Source organism: Ictidomys tridecemlineatus, chromosome 1, assembly GCF_052094955.1.
Source record: "Ictidomys tridecemlineatus isolate mIctTri1 chromosome 1, mIctTri1.hap1, whole genome shotgun sequence".
NCBI classification, from domain to species: Eukaryota; Metazoa; Chordata; class Mammalia; order Rodentia; family Sciuridae; genus Ictidomys; species Ictidomys tridecemlineatus.
The window spans coordinates 34,941,948-34,956,926 of NC_135477.1; the positions used below are offsets into that span (position 1 = coordinate 34,941,948).

Genomic DNA, 14,979 nt, shown 5'->3' on the forward strand with positions numbered 1-14,979 from the left:
CAATGGATGTATCTTCCATTGTCTCCCATGAAGCCCTTACACAGATTAGCACTTCAGTTGAATTCATTTCTGCTTCCTCCTCCTCTTTCATAAATTCCTTATAATATTTTATGTTAGAATTTCCTCTAGCTTCTATTCACATATGGGTATTCTTTTCTATCTATCTGCATCCTACTGGTCATCCTTGGCTCAAATCTGACCAGTTCCATTGTGTCATCAGAAAGTGGGCTCTTTTCCTGTGTGAGGGAAGGAAGGGGCAAAGAAGGCAATGATTATTTAGATTCTAGTTCTTGAGATAGATGGTACATTTATGGTGTCCTTATTATTATTATTACTATTTTTTTTGCAGGACTGGGGATTAAACCCAAGTATTCCCACATGCTAGGCAATCGCTGTAGCACTGAGGTATAACCATAGCCCTTTATTTTATTATTTTTAAAACATAAATGAAATAAATAATAGATAATAAAAAGAATCATTCATGGACCAATGTTCATAATGTGTTAAATATTAAGAATTATGATTAATTCCCTCTTGTGTAACTGCAGCCAAAAAACAACAAAATCCCCACAAATGAACATACAAACAAAAATCTCTATTCATAATTTATCTTTTATCTGCCTAATTAGAGCCTGAAGTCTTTAGAATTAGGGACTTGGTATCTTATTTCTAATCCCCACAGCACTCTGCCTTATGCTGCAAACCAACAATTTGAAAATCTGAATAATGGAATCAAGATTATGTTCCAGTCACTGAGTGTATACATGAAGTACTTTGACCACTTCAAACAAAATCTAGGGTTTTTATGAAAGAATTTCATATTCTTATTTATTTCATCCTTTTAAGAGAGTTACCCAATATTTCTGAGAGTTAGATGCTTCTGAAAATGAGGAGTTTAAGCTCTGTGACATATTATTTCTTCTCTTTTTCAAGCTCTTTAATTTCATATGCCTTTTTGTATTCAAACCAGATTTGGAGATTTCCTAAGTAAACACTAAAGAACTATAAGAAACAACTATGACCTGTATTTCAGATCTGAGGAGTCAAAATTCTCATCAAATAATGGAATGATTCTCATGTTGGTGAGAAATTGCTAAGAAAGTTCAAGAGAGGTTTTGAACTTCAACTTAGTAGAAATTATAATTGTATTGTTTTAAAAATTTTTAAAATATTTTTTTAGTTGTAGTGGACATAGTGCTTTTATTTTGTTTATTTATTTTTATGTGTTGCTGAGGATTGAACCCAATGCCTCACATGTGCAAAGCAAGCACATTCTACCTCTGAGCCACAACCCCAGCCCCTATAATTGTATCTTGAGTAAATGAAATAACTGAGAGGAAACATTAGCAGAGTTAACTGGAAAAATTTCTTCTCTTTGGGGACATTAGCCATAGTACAATTCTGATACAATTTTGGGGGCTATTATGTATTTTAATCTAGGCTAGCCTTATCTTTCCTAGTTGTTTTAGTTTAGGGTCTATAAGATGTAGAACATCCCTGCAATGATTAGGAAAGATCTTTCAGATGGAAGATTTTATTACTTGCAGATCCTGGTGGATACTTAGTATGCCTGTAGCCCACACACATGGAGATCATGGAGTATAGGTAGAAAGAGAGGGAGAAAGGGACATGTGGGCCAATGCCTTTATTGTATTTAGAGTATTACCCAAACAAGTTTCCAATCAGGAGTTTTATCTGGTGGGTTTAAAGCAAGCAAGCACAAGTTCTGGGAGGTCTTGCTGTGACTAAGGCTTGGTCTTCATAGTGTTTCTATGCAGTTGATGTGAGGTGTGAATGGCAGTGGAATCAGTCAAGCAGGCTGAATCTAAGCTGTCACATAGTGAAGTGGCCACCAGGGAGCTGTTGTATAAGGCAGGACTGACCACAATGAGGGTTGACCACAAAGAGGAACTGTGAGGGTTGTAGAACTAGCAAATATGTCAAGAGTGACCAACTTCTGGTATGAGATGGTCTAACTTACATTTCAGAGGGTTGAGGAGGCAATGTAAAATGGTGAGAGTTTACTATTATGATCTCTCCATGAACAAAAATGTTTACATACATCTGAGTTACTCATCTCTCTTGAGCATTTTCTCAATTATTTACTTCTGAATGTTTCCTTGGTAGTTTCTACTCAATCATCTTGGTGAATTCTATTCAGTGTTCAATGTACAATTTAAATATTAAGTTAACTTAAAAGTTATCTATGTAACCTTCCTCTAACTTCCCAGTTGAATTTTTTTCATATATTTATTTATTTATTTATTTATTTATTTATTTATTTATTTATTTATTTACTGGTTGTTCAAAACATTATAAAGCTCTTGACATATCATATTTTATACATTTGATTCAAGTGGGTTATAAACTCCCATTTTTACCCCGTATACAGATTGCAGAATCACATCGGTTACACATCCACATTTTTACATATTGTCATACTAGTGACTGTTGTATTCTGCTATCTTTCCTATACTCTACTATCCTCCCTCCCCTCCCCTCCCATCTTCTCTCTCTACCCCATCTACTGTAATTCATTTCTCTCCCTTATTTTTTTCCCTTTCCCCTCACATCCTCTTATATGTAATTTTGTATAACAAGAGGGTCTCCTTCCATTTCCATGCAATTTCCCTTCTCTCTCCCTTTCCCTCCCACCTCTCATCCCTGTTTAATGTTAATCTCTTTCTCATGCTCTTCCTCCTTGCTCTGTTTTTAGTTTCTCTCCTTATATCAAAGAAGACATTTGGCATTTGTTTTTTAGGGATTGGCTAGCTTCACTTAGAATAATCTGCTCTAATGCCATCCATTTCCCTGCAAATTCCATGATTTTGCCATTTTTTAGTGCTGAGTAATACTCCATTGCCACATTTTTTAATCCATTCATCTATTGAAGGGCATCTAAGTTGGTTCCACAGTCTAGCTATTGTGAATTGTGCTGCTGTGAACATCGATGTAGCAGTATCCCTATAGCACGCTCTTTTAAGGTCTTCAGGGAATAGTCTGAGAAGGGCAATAGCTGGGTCAATGGTGGTTCCATTCCCAGCTTTCCCAGGAATCTCCATACTGCTTTCCAAATTGGCCGCACCAATTTGCAGTCCCACCAGCAGTGTACAAGTGTACCATTTTCCCCACATCCTTGCCAGCACTTGTTGTTGTTTGACTTCATTATAGCTGCCAATCTTACTGGAGTGAGATGGTATCTTAGGTTTTGATTTGCAATTCCCTGACTGCTAGAGATGGTGATCAGTTTTTCATGTACTTGTTGATTGATTGTATATCCTTCTCTGAGAAGTGTCTGTTCAGGTCCTTGGCCCATTTGTTGATTGGGTCATTTGTTTTCTTATTATTTAATTTTTTGAGTTCTTTGTATAATCTGGATAATAGGGCTCTATCTGAAGTGTGAGGAGTAAAGATTTGTTCCCAGGATTTAGGCTTCCTATTTACCTCTCTTATTGTTTCTCTTGCTGAGAAAAAACTTTTTAGTTTGAGTAAGTCCCATTTGTTGATTCTTGTTTTTAACTATATTCTTGTTATTAATATGTGCTATGGGTGTCCTATTAAGGAATTTGGAGCCCAACCCTACAATATGTAGATCAGAGCCAACTTTTTCTTCTATCAGACGCAGTCTCTGATTTGATATCAAGCTCCTTGATCCATTTTGAGTTAACTTTTGTGCATGATGAGAGAAAGGGATTCAGTTTCATTTTCTTGCATATGGATTTCCACTTTTCCCAGGACCCATTTGTTGAAGATGCTATCCTTCCTTCATTGCATGCTTTAAGCCCCTTTATCGAATGTAAGATAGTTGTAATTTTGTGGATTGGTTTCTGTGTCCTCTATTCTGTACCATTGGTCCACCCTTCTGTTTTGGTACCAGTACCATGCTGTTTTTGTTAGTATTGCTCTATAGTACAGTTTGAAATCTGGTATCGCTATACCTCCTGATTCACACTTCCTGCTTAGAATTGCTTTTGCTATTCTGGGTCTTTTATTTTTCCATATGAATTTCATGATTGCTTTATCTATTTCTACAAGAAATGCCTTTGGGATTTTGATTGGCATTGCATTGAACCTGTAGAGAACTTTTGGTAATATCGCCATTTTGATGATGTTAGTTCTGCCTATCCATGAACAGGGTATATTTTTCCATCTTCTAAGACCTTCTTCTATTTCTCTCTTTAGAGTTCTGTAGTTTTCATTGTATAAATCTTTCACCTCTTTTGTTAGGTTGATTCCCAAGTATTTTATTTTATTTTTTGAGGATATTGTGAATGGGGTGGTTTTCCTCATTTCCATTTCAGAAGATTTGTCACTGATATACAGGAATGCCTTTTATTTATGCGTGTTGATCTTATATCCTGCCACTTTGCTGAATTAATTTATTAGTTCTAGTAGTGTCTTTGTAGACCCTTTTGGGTCTTCTAGGTATAGGATCATATCAACCTCAAATAGTGATAATTTAAGTTCTTCTTTTCCTAACTTAATGCCTTTAATTTCTTTTGTCTGTCTAATTGCTCTGGCCAGTATTTGGAGAACTATATTGAATAGAAGTGGTGAGAGAGGGCATCTCTGTCTTGTTCCAGATTTTAGAGGGAATGCCTTCAGTTTTTCTCCATTCAGAATGATGCTAGCCTGAGTCTTAGCATATGTTGCTTTTACAATGTTGAGGTAAGTTCCTGTTATCCCTAGTTTTTCTAGTGTTTTGAACATAAAGGGATGCTGTACTTTATTGAATGCTTTTTCTGTGTCTATTGAGATGATCATATGGTTCTTATCTTTAAGTCTATTGATGTGGTGAATAACGTTTATTGATTTCCGTATATTGGACCAGCCTTGCATCCCAGGGATGAATCCTACTTGATCATGGTGCACAATCTTTTTGATATGTTTTTGTATCCAATTTGCCAGAATTTTATTGAGGATTTTTGCATCTAAGTTCATTAGGGATATTGGTCTGTAGTTTTCTTTCTTTGAGGTGTCTATCTGGTTTGGGAATCAGGGTGATATCGGCCTCATAGAATGAATTTGGAAGTCCTCCCTCTTTTTCTATCTCCTGAAATAGATTGTAGAGTATTGGTATTAGTTCTTCTTTGAAGTTCTTGTAAAACTCTTCTGTATATCCATCCGGTCCTGGGCTTTTCTTGGTTGGTAGTCTTTTGAAGGCTTCTTCTATTTCCTCACTTGATATTGGTCTGTTTAGGTTGTTTATATCATCCTGACTCAATCTGGGTAGTTCATATGTCTTAAGGAATTTATGGATGCCTTCACTATCTTCTATTTTGTAACAGTATAGGGTTTCAAAATTATTTCTAATTATCTTCTGTATTTCTGAATTGTCTGTAGTGATGTTGCGTTTTTCATCCCATAAGCTAGTAATTTGGGTTTTCTCTCTTCTTCTCTTTGTTAGTAGGGCTAATGATCTATCAATCTTATTTATTTTTTCAAAGAACCAACTTTTAGTTTTGTCAACTTTTTCGATTGTTTCTTTTGTTTCGATTTTATTGATTTCAGCTCTAATTGTAATTATTTCTTGCCTTATACTGTATTTGCTGCTGATTTGTTCTTCTTTTTCTAAGGCTTCAAGGTGTAGTGTGAGGTCATTTATTTGTTGGCTTTTCCTTCTTTTAAGGAATGAACTCCATGAAATGAATTTTCCTCTAAGTACTGCTTTCATAGTGTCCCAGAGATTTCGATATGTTGTGTCTGAGTTTTCATTTACCTCTAAGAATTTTTAAATTTCCTTTTTGATGTCTTCTGTAACCCTTTGTTCATTCAGTAGCATATTGTTTAATCTCCATGTGATGTAGGATTTTTCCTTTCTCAATTTATTATTGATTTCCAATTTCATTCCATTATGATCAGATAAAATGCATGGTAATATCTCTACTCCTTTGTAATTGCTAATATTTGCCCTTTGACATAATATATGGTCTATTTTTGAGAAGGATCCATGTGCTGCTGAGAAGAAAGTGTATCTGCTTGATGTTTGGTGGGATATTCTGTATATATCAATTAAGTCTAAATTATTAATTGTATTATTGAGCTCTATGGTTTCTTTATTCAACTTTTGTTTGGAAGATCTGTCCAGTGGTGAGAGAGGTCTGTTAAAATCTCCCATGTTTATTGTGTTGTGGTCTATTTGACTCTTGAACTTGAGAAGAGTTTGTTTGAAGAACGTAGCTGCACCATTGTTTGGGGCATATATATTAATGATCGTCAAATCTAGTTGGTGTATGGTTCCCTTGAATGGTATGTAGTGCCCTTGTTTATCCCTTTTGATTATCTTTGGCTTGAAGTCTATTTTATTTGATACAAGTATGGACACCCCTGCTTGCTTCCGAGGTCCATATGAGTGATATGATTTTTCCTAATCTTTCACCTTCAGTCTGTGTATATCTTTTCCTATCAGATGAGTCTCCTGTAGGCAGCATATTGTTGCATCTTTTTTTAAAATCCATTCTACTATCCTATGTCTTTTGATTGGTGCATTTAAGCCATTAACATTTAGGGTTACTATTGAGATATGGTTTGTATTTCCAGCCATATTTGATTATGTATGTTACTTAACATGATTTGTTTTTCCTCTTGATTAGTTTTTTTCTTTACTGTACTACCTCCCGCCGTTGGTTTTCATTGTTATTTTTCATTTCCTCTTCCTGTAATGTTTTGGCAAGGATGTTTTGAAAAGCTAGTTTTCCAGTTGCAAATTCTTTTAACTTTTGTTTATCGTGGAAGATTTTTATTTCATTTTCAATCCTGAAGCTTAATTTCGCTCGATACAGGATTCTTGGTTTGAACCCTTTTTCTTTCAGCGTTTGAAATATGTTGTTCCAGGATCTTCTAGCTTTCAGAGTCTGTGTTGAAAGATCAGCAGTTATCCTGATTGGTTTACCCCTAAATGTAATCTTCTTTCTCTCTCTTGTGGCTTTTAAGATTCTCTCCTTATTCTGTATGTTTGGCATCTTCATTATTATGTGTCTTGGTGTGGATCTCTTATGATATTGTACATTTGGTGTCCTGTAGGCTTCTAGTATTTGGATTTATTTTTCATTTATTAAGCCTGGGAAGTTTTCTAGTATTATTTCATTGAATAGATTGCTCATTCCCTTGGTTTGGACCTCTATACCCTCTTGTATCCCAATAACTCTTAGGTTTGGTTTCTTTATGTTATCCCATAATTCTTGGATGTTCTGCTCATGATTTCTTAATATTCTTGCTGAGCTATCTATGTCCTTTTCAAGTTGAAAAGCTTTGTCTTTGTTGTCTGAAGTACTGTCTTCTAAGAGTTCTACTCTGTTGGTAATACTCTCATTTGAGTCTTTAATTTGGTGTATTGTTTCCTGCATTTCGAGGATTTCTGTTTGTTTTTTATATCCTCTATCTCCCTATAGAGTTGATCTTTTGCTTCTTGGATTTGTTTATGTAATTCATTGTCAAAGTGATCTTTCATTGTCTGAATTTGCTGTATAATGTCTTCCTTGAGACTCCAGATAATCTGAAGCATGTATATCCCAAACTCTTTTTCTGACATTCCATCATCTGCAGATATTACCTCATCTAATGTTGAATTGACCTGTATTGTTTGTGGTCCTTTCTTTCCTTATCTTTTCATACTGTTCATGATTCTTTCTAGCTTTGTAAAACTGTTGTGTTAATGTTTTTCCACTTATATGTTTATATTGTTCTTGTATAGCTCCAAAATCCCTCTTTTGTGGAGAAAGACAATGTTAACAGTTCCCAATATCAACAGTACATCATCTAAGCACAAGTTTTCATTATTAATACATTTATAGTTAGATTCTAAGTCTATAGATATTGGTTTTAATTCTTACTTAAGAATATAGTCATTAGTTTCATAAAAGGCATACCATATCTGGTGGCATATAGAAAACTTAATTTCAAATGAAGGATGTTATACTTAGAGGGAAAGGAGTGAGGGTATGAGCTTAAACTAACTTAGCACCTTTGGAGAACTCTAACCAATAGACTGGTAATTTATGGAAGAATGTATAGACTCAACCTCCTATCTGTATTTAGATAGTTACCCTATGTATAGATAGCAAAAGTTAGGAGATTGAAAGTGGGATAGAGGGAATACGAATGAAAAAAAAAATAACTATGAAGAAAAGAGAAATAAGAGAGAAGGAAAAGGAAAGTAAGATAGAAATAAAGAAAAAATGGGGGGAAGGTGGGGTATATGCAATTCCTCTATATTATATTACTTTGGTAATTCGGTTGTTCAAGCACAGTTCTTGGTTTCACATATGTTGAAGTTGTGGAAGAGAGAAAAGAAAAGAGAGAAAGAAAGAGAAAAAAATTTTTCTTAGAACACTGTTTTTCTTGCTTCCTTTCTATTCCTAGCTTGAGCCTCTGTGTTCAGGGTGGTGGGTGTAGCCAGTGTGAAAGGAAATGAGCTTCCACCTGTATCTTCCCTACTCTAGTCTCTGAGGTAGAAAACAGGTGCCTGTACAGTTGTTGTTTTGTGTTGATAGCTACATCCCCCAAAAGCTTGTGGGAAATATTTTGAGTTATGGCAGCTAAGGTTGGGGGAGTTGGAATCCGGGTACCTGGATCAGCCGCAGAACTGTGTTGGTAGCCACATCCCCTTTGATGGGTTTTAAGGGTTGATGGGCTTTCTCCGGACTAGCACATGGGGTGGGGCCGGGCTTCCTCTTCCAGTGTGGATTATTTCTGGTGGCCGCCCAGGCCTGGTCCTCGCCTGTGCCAGCGCAACTGCTGCACTCGTCCCCCTCACCAGCAGCTTCCCGCAGTGAAAATTAACCACCCTACAATCTATCTCCTCTTCACTTCTTCAGTTATGTATTATATACTATTTACTACATAATACATAATGTGTGTGTGTTCATATACACATGCTTTGATGGAACTTCCCATATATTATCTTACTCTAAATATGCATTGTACTGTCTGCTTTAAGCTTAAATCTTCTTGTGGATAGGCACTTGGTGATCCTAATTTTTCTTTGTGTCCCCCTAGGAATCATAACAGTTACTGGCCCATGGTAAGTGCTCACGAAAGAGAGGAGCTTAGAGCAAAGCTTTCTGCATATCACTTTTAAATGAAATATGATATTGAAAAAATTAAAATGTATAGAAGAGATTAAGGGGAATTTTATTAGTCTAAATTTATTAGGTAAAATTTGTGACATTTGATTCTTATAATTATCCAAAAGAGCAATGAAGCTGATTTAATAAACTTCTAGTGCAATTTGTGTTTATGGAAGGCAGTTGCAGCCCCATTAGTCTAAGTATCCAATTTAATTTTCTTCTTCTCTTTCTCTCTCTCTCTCTCTCTCTCTCTCTCTCTCTCTCTCTCCATTCAGACCTATCTTGTACATCTTTTTGTGTGGTATCAAAAAAATCTGGATTCACACAAATGAGTTATTGCAAATTGCAGCATTTTAAAAAGCTTGTTTTCTAATTTAACTTATGCAGTATCTCAAAAGAGTAGGAAATGCTTGTTTAAAATTAAAATCACAGCAAGAAACAAGTGCATGCAGTATTAATTGTTAAGTGTTCTGTTTAAGAGTCAATTAATGGATTACTCAGCCAGTTTAATTTGTTATAGAAAATACCTTATGAAAATATCTTGTCATTTATTAGAGTGGAACACACTAATGTCATAGGATTATATTTGCTTGTTTTACGTTTTTATGGGAATAGATGTGTGTAGGAAATGATTAGGAAGACAAGTAATTTTCTTAATGAGTGTCACATTCTAAGAAGTTCAAATATGTCTCCATGGAAGCCTTATCTTGAGGGGCCCAGAAAAAAGCAGAGTTACCAGGCAGCACAGATGAAAGCATTTTGGGGTATCCCTCGAGTTACAAGTTGATAAGGGAACATAAGGGTGATGCTTTTTATCAGACTTTTAGAAAGAATTAGTATGTTTTAAAAACGAAATTTGAATCCAGTGTTTAGCAGAAGCCTGGGATTGGTTCAAATACCCCGTGACTAAAAGCAAAGGATATTGGCATAGGGCAGATTCTTGAGTCTGACCCTTCCACTTTTTACAGATTGGAACTGCAGTGATGTGTGTGAAAGTCTCTAGAACATTATCAAATATGTGTATACTAAATATATATTTGCTTTAAATAACAAATAAGTAAATCAGAAAAGAGAAAGAATAATAACAATCTTTACTGTATGTCTCCCGTCTGCCAGACACAACATATTAAGTGCTCATTGCAAACCCAGCATTGTACTATTATTATTCCCATTTTAAAGATAAGATAGTTGAGACATTAAGAGATCATGCAGTGTGTTCAAGGCTGCACAGCATGTGTATACCTTGCAGAGTGTGGATTTGAGTTCTGGCTCTTTGATCTCCTTGAGTCCAAATGTCTAACCAGGGCACTACACCAACAAAATGCATTTAGCAAGTACAGTGCTTCCTCTAGTGATTTATTTTTGTTTAATTGTAGTTGATTTTATGTAATCATGCCAGGCTGATCTTTCTGTTTCGTTTATCATTTCCATGGAAATACCGTGATTCTTAATTGTCTCTTAACCTTGAACAGAATGTTTGCCAGCAGCATTTAAAGAAACAGATCGTGTCTGGGCATTTGGACTGATGAAGGGCATCTGATGTTCTCAGCAAGCCTTTCACATTCTTTTCAATTCAGACAGATGCACTGATGCATGAGGTGCCTCCCTCCTGACACACTTTTATCGTGGACAGAAGAGAAGAAAATAGCATTTAAAATAAAAGCTGTTGGTTATTTTATTTTATTTTTCTAGTTTACATTTCAATGATGGCTGATTTTGTGGCTTGGAAAGACTAGTCTTGAAGACCATATAGGGGGAAAAAAATCACAAAAGGAAGAGTCAAAGTCTTGAGAGTTGCGGGGTCTTTTTTCTACTTTCAAGAGCTTTTTCTTGTATAACAATACAAAGCATAGTGTAGAAAAAAAGAAATAATATTTGTTTCAAATGATTGTTATTTACTTCTGGTCTCAGCAGTCATTTAGCTGGCAGATGTGCTGAGAAACTCAAGAAAGGACTCACAGTCTCTGGGGAAGAAGCATGAGTCAGTGCACCATTATAAAATAATGCTCTATTGTATCATGGTACTATGTATCAAGTGCTATAGGATCTCAATAATGGGGGTAAATAGCTAGGGGTGGAGTGCAGACAGGAAGAACTTCACCATGGAGGTAATTCTTGAGCAAGGTGTTGAAGGGTGAATAGGAGTTTGCCAGGTTGTGAAATGGGGACTGCAAGTGCAGATTCTTGCCTCTTTGCCCTGTTTCTGTTTCTTTGCAATTTTCATCTACCTCTTCTCTATCTTTGCTTTAATGTTCAAGGGAAAAAGCAATTGAAAATGACAAATTGAAATAAAATACTTGTTAAATTTTTCCTATTATTTTTAATAAGAAGCCTTAAGAAAAGAGTTACAATTGATTATTTTGTCTTACTTTAAACAAAGTATAGGTGGAGGCTTCATTTAATTTTATAGTACTGCATCAGTATTAGTTGGCTAATTCTTAGTACAAATATGCAGATTGAGTTCCTGTAGAAATAGAGATCAGAAACAATATTTTTAAAAGTTTTAGGTCTAGATCCAAGCTAATTTTTGGCCCTCCAAATGACTGGCTTTATTTGTTTTATAAGTTCAGTGCAATTTTTTGTAGACACAAGTGTGGAGGTCTTTTCTAAGAATTTAAAGTCTCCTCTATATTGTATTGGGTTCATAATCATGGATGCCCCACAAGAGCTCTATTTAAAATGTTTTGTTTTCTTGATGCTTTAAAAGTATGAATGCTCAAGCTGGGGCTGTAGCTCAGTGGTAGAGCACTTGCCTAGCTTGTGTGAGGCACTGAGTTTGATCCTCAGCACCACAAAAAAATTAAAAAAAATACAAAAATGGAAAAAAATTCTTAAAAATATATGGATGCTTAATTTATTCTGGTTTTGAAATATTAGTTATTATATATATTAAGAAACAAGCTTCTGGTAGACCTTAAGGGGTTCTGCAACCAACTGTCAGAGGTCTGACGGATGATGGCAAAGCACCTACAAGCACACGTTGACCCGAATTATCCAGATAATTGCTGTCACCTCTGGTACCCCTTGGCAATGCCATCAACTACTCCTTCTAATGGTTGTCTTTCTTGTGCCAGGCCTCTCTCCACTAGATGGTGCTAATACTTGCTATTGCAGCTTCAGCCCAGGGTAAGGGTAATTTTAGCAATAAGGATGAATCTGGTATTCAATAAATATTTACTGAGCACTCATGAACCAGACCCTCTAGTGGTTGTGGGAAGTGGGTGAAAAATATAACTAGGGTGCAGATCCTGCCCTTGGGAGGTTATACTCTTATTGTTGTACCCAACTAACAAGGGAACAACTAGAAAAGGCCATGAGATAGAAGCAATCTACCTGGGTTCACATCCTGACTCCTCCCTGGGTTAGTTTAGGAGCTGAGTGACTTGACTTCTCTGAGCCTCAGTTTCTTCATCTGTATGATGAGAATGATGATAGTACCTCCCTCAAGAACTCAAGAGTTAAATATGTGAAGCAGCTTACCACTGTAGCTGGTATGTGATGGTGTTCAACTCCTGCCCCCAGCTGTAGCATGCTTGCCCAGGGAGCTTTGTTAGTATTATTTACTAGTGGATCTCAAAGGTGCCTGGCCTGAAGCAGGCACTCCTTGGCAGTAGATATATTGAGTGAATAAAGGAGGGTGAGAAGGTGGCTCTGTGAATCTGGCTGAGTGTGTGAGATGTGGAAGTCTGGGTCTAACAGGGACTCAGAAGCTCTTAGGTTTTCTTAGCTTCCTCTAGATTTCTGTCCTGGTCATTCTAAAAGAGGTCTCTTTGTCCTTGAAAAATACCCTTTGCATAAGAGGGTCTTCCTGAGAAAATACAGTAATTGCAGAGGCTTGTTTTTCCATGTATTCTTCTGGTACTCTGGTACTTTCCACCTGAGGACCTCTTATGGGGTGGCTGGCCTCTCTGGGGCTGCGGTCCACTTCTCTGTCCGCTTCTCCTGGGTACTTTCTTTCTACATTGATCAAATATCTTGAAGGCAAATGTCAAGACTAGGAATAAGAAAAGCTTAATTTTTCACATCGAGTACAGCTGTGTGTGGAATTGCAATTTGCATCTTAATGTCCTGCTTATTCCAGAAAAGTGGCATTTTACAGATTTCCTGTATTATTCATGAATTTCAAGGCTTTGTAGTTTAAAAATAAGAGTTCAGGTAATAACCAAGAATAAGGGAAGTTAAACTCTGTCAGGTTTTCTCACTCTTGCTAGATCTCATCACTTTTCCATCTGTTGATGCATTTCATAGCCTGTTACTACCTTAGGTGTATAGATATCAGGAAGAAAAAAAAATGAACATGGAAAGGTTAGCTAAGGCATCACATCTGGGTTCCTCATTAGCTTCAAATTTGCAAGAGAATATGCTCAGTTAAAAAAACAAATCACTGACCTGCATAGAGAAACGTAAACAGACGTGTAGCAGCAGGCAAGTACCACAGCATTTTCCTGACACCCAGGTGAACGAACTCTCATCCTTGGCTGAGGCCTGCCCTTGGCCACTTGGCATTCCTAGAGTATGAAAGCCCCCCCTGTGGTTATCCTGCTTGTTGGGATGTGCAGGGTTTGTCATGCTGAGTATATATTAGGTGTTAACCAGCCTGAACTTCTAAATTATGTGTATTTAATGAAAACATAGATTGGTTCAGGTCAGAGAGAAACCTGGGCATATGTGCTGAGGAAGTTCCCTTCCCAGAAATGCCTGGAAGGAGCAATATTTAAGATGGAAGCCAGGTGGTGTGAAAGTACCTTGCTGAAAGGCCACCTCCCTATGGTTACATGAATTTAGGTGAGGAAAGCACTCTCCTGGGGTGAAAACATCCCCATGTTGCTTAGAAGGCAGCTCAGTGACTGCTTTCCTACTCTCCCAAGTGGGAGAAGTGGCCCTGAGGGCTGTGAGACTTTGTGGATCACATCATTCTTGTCGTCCAGTGTTAAGGGTGTTGACTGAGAAGCAGCAGGAAATCTTGGGGAGAAAATCAACACAGTTTGAAGGATGAAGTAAAGAATAAGAATGAACCATGACATTATTTAAAATGTATCACAGAATGGAGGCTTGAGGTGAAGTGGTGCAAGTCCAGTGCTGTTTCTTGGCTAAAATGCTGTTACCCCAGGCCCTGTTTAGGATTGATGGGGAAAATACAGGAGTGCTGTTCAGTTACTAAGACCATATCTACATATCTACATATCTACAGTACCAGTCTACTAGGTACTGAGTCACGTGTTACATGGAGAAATGTGTGCATGCATGTGTGTGTGTATGTTTGTGTGTGTATGTGTGTGGGTCTTCTTGGTTGTGGGGGCGGGGATCACAGATTGATAAATGGGGGACATTGCAAAGTCAACAAAGGAATTTGCATCCAGGATTTTAAAGTCTCCGAGACTTTACTTGGCTTTTACTGAGAAGATGGAGTTCAAAGTCTCTATCACTTCTTTGATTTTGATAATTAGGTTTGTCTGAGTGATCAAACACTTTTGATGTTTCTAATTGCCTTTCTGTGATGTCTGTGGGACAAAGAAGTCTTTACCCATAGTTCTCTGCATGTTCCCTTCCTTCCTTTCTCCAACCGATATGTATTTAATGCCTATGTCACTGTACTAGGATTTTGATTCAGGGCTGAGCAAGGGACAACATGGTTCCTGTCCTAATATACCTTACATTACTGAGGATCCAGACAAATAGATGGGTACCAGGAATACAGTGCATTTGATGAGGAGGAGATGCTTTGAGAATGCAGAGTAGGGTACTCATGAGAAGCTGGAGGTTCTTTCTGGAGGAAGCAGCATCTAAGCTGATGTCCAAGGAATTCATAAAAAGTTTCTTCTCAGCAAAAGAAACAATCTGTAAGGTGAATAGAGAGTTTACATCTTGGGAACAAATTTTTACATATCAGATAGAGCACTACTCTCTAGAC

The 14,979-nt window shown here is 36.9% G+C and overlaps 1 protein-coding gene across 6 annotated transcripts in view; it reads left to right on the forward strand.

Annotated features, from left to right (window-relative positions):
- Positions 1 to 14,979, forward strand: part of Htr7 (5-hydroxytryptamine receptor 7) — a 57,281-nt gene that overhangs the window by 25,577 nt on the left and 16,725 nt on the right. The window lies entirely within an intron of this gene.